This window comes from Plectropomus leopardus, chromosome 3 (genome assembly GCF_008729295.1).
Source record: "Plectropomus leopardus isolate mb chromosome 3, YSFRI_Pleo_2.0, whole genome shotgun sequence".
Taxonomy (NCBI): Eukaryota; Metazoa; Chordata; class Actinopteri; order Perciformes; family Serranidae; genus Plectropomus; species Plectropomus leopardus.
In genome coordinates, this window is record NC_056465.1 from 9,469,526 (window position 1) to 9,471,551 (window position 2,026).

Sequence of the window (2,026 nt, forward strand, 5' to 3'; positions counted from 1 at the left end):
GCAAGTGCTTTACAAGGAGAAAAAGGTCGAACATTAAAGCATTACAATTAAAGAAAATCAGGCAAATGAGAGTATAGGAAATTAAACAGAATAACTACAATTGTAAATATATATATGACTGTATATCGCGTTATATAAAAATATATAATTGAAAAACGGGTGAAAAAATACAGCATAACAAAACACGGGTAAAAACTGAAGTTGAAATATTTAATTTCTCATCTGACAATTTTCTTAAAATGCCAGAATACTCATTTAAATAAGCATATTTAAGCTGTGAATTTTTAAACAGTCAGGCCTGCATGGAGGAGTTGTGTGACTTTCTTCATAACTCCAGATAACAGCACCACACTGTCTGGCCCATTCAGTCTGGTCATCATTATATTATATCGGTGTCAGCCATCAATGTCTGCAGTCATCTGGAAAATTCTGCAACTCTTACCTTCCTCCTCTGTCAACACCTCAGCCTAACAGTATTGTGGGGGCACACACACACATACACGCCCACATACTGTACAGACACACACACGTAAACAGACAGGACGGGCATAATCAGAGGACACGCATGCTTGCACACACATAGATCTGAGCATCAGAATAAGGGAGGACACATCCGCTTTCAAATAGCACAGGAACACACACACTCATACACACTGAACACTGTGTTATTTTTGCTCTTCTATACTTCTATTAATATGGAAGTGTTGAGTGTGAACAAGTTGAAATCAGAAGATCATATTTCATCCAAGTAACCTTTTTGGGTAGGAGGAGAGGAGATTTTCAGGAGGCAGTTTTGGGTTTGTACATTTAGCTGTTTTATCACCCCTGCTGTTGAAACACTGCACTGTGCCTGTTGATTTCTGAAACATGTGTAATCTAAATATACTTCAGTGCAATATTACCTAAACATGTAAAATTATGCACAATGCAAGATTTCTATTTAAAATTCCATGTGCAAATTATAGAGGATTTACTAATTTTTTTCAAAATTAAATGTCCGTATGAAGGTGTATTGGGACTGTAAAACCAAAACAATGAGCTAAAAGGTGCCAAAATTTTCTGAAAGGCTAAGGGGATACACACAGAAAAAAGTGATAAGTGCAGCTTCAAATAAATAAGCACATAAATGATAAATCCATAAGACATTTATGCAAAGGCAGTTAAAAGATTGGATACAACTTTACACCTTTTCAAAGTCAAAATTTTTCAGCAGCTTCCCACCCCCCCACCCACATTTCCAACACAAAAACACCTCTTCTAGGTTCAATTTTCTTCAAGACTATTTTTCATGAGGAGGGAAAATTCCACACATGTCTGAGGCAGAGTGAAGGCTTAGCTGGCTCACCAGGGCACAGCAAGACATGCACACACACACACAAACCCAAACACACACACACACACACACACACACACACACACTGAGACATGCACACAGATAGCTTGAGTGTTGACTAAGTAATTAGGAAATACTGGAGAGAATAGTTGAACAACTACGATCTAAAGTTTCCACTCCAGGTGGCTAAACAGTGTGAAGACCAAAAGGTGACCTCCTAGTTGTTCTGATGTCAGACATAACAGCACATACAATAGACCATTGTACATTAAGACCACTTTCCCCATAATTTGCTACCTTGAGTTGTTGCTTCAACAAGTTACTGCAAGCCGAATCATTTGTGAAAGATTTACCATTGTGTTGCCCTAAACTGGGCTGCAAATGAATTTTAAAATTTTTCAGCACACAGTAAATAGAGTATATACAGTGTGTGTGTGTGTGTGTGTGTGCGTGCGTGCGTGCGTGCGTGCGTGTGTGTGTGTGTGCATGTGCATGTGCGTGTGTGTGTGTGTGTGTGTGTGTGTTTGCAATGTCAGTCATTTTACTGTTATCGTTTTTCAAAGCCTATCTGATAGGGCTAGATGAAGCACCGTAGTGTCAGAATAGTCACAAACAGCTATTGTGTCTTGACTTCAAGGATAAACCTCTCTCCGCATTTAATTACTCCACTTTTTGTACTTTATTCTCTGCTTT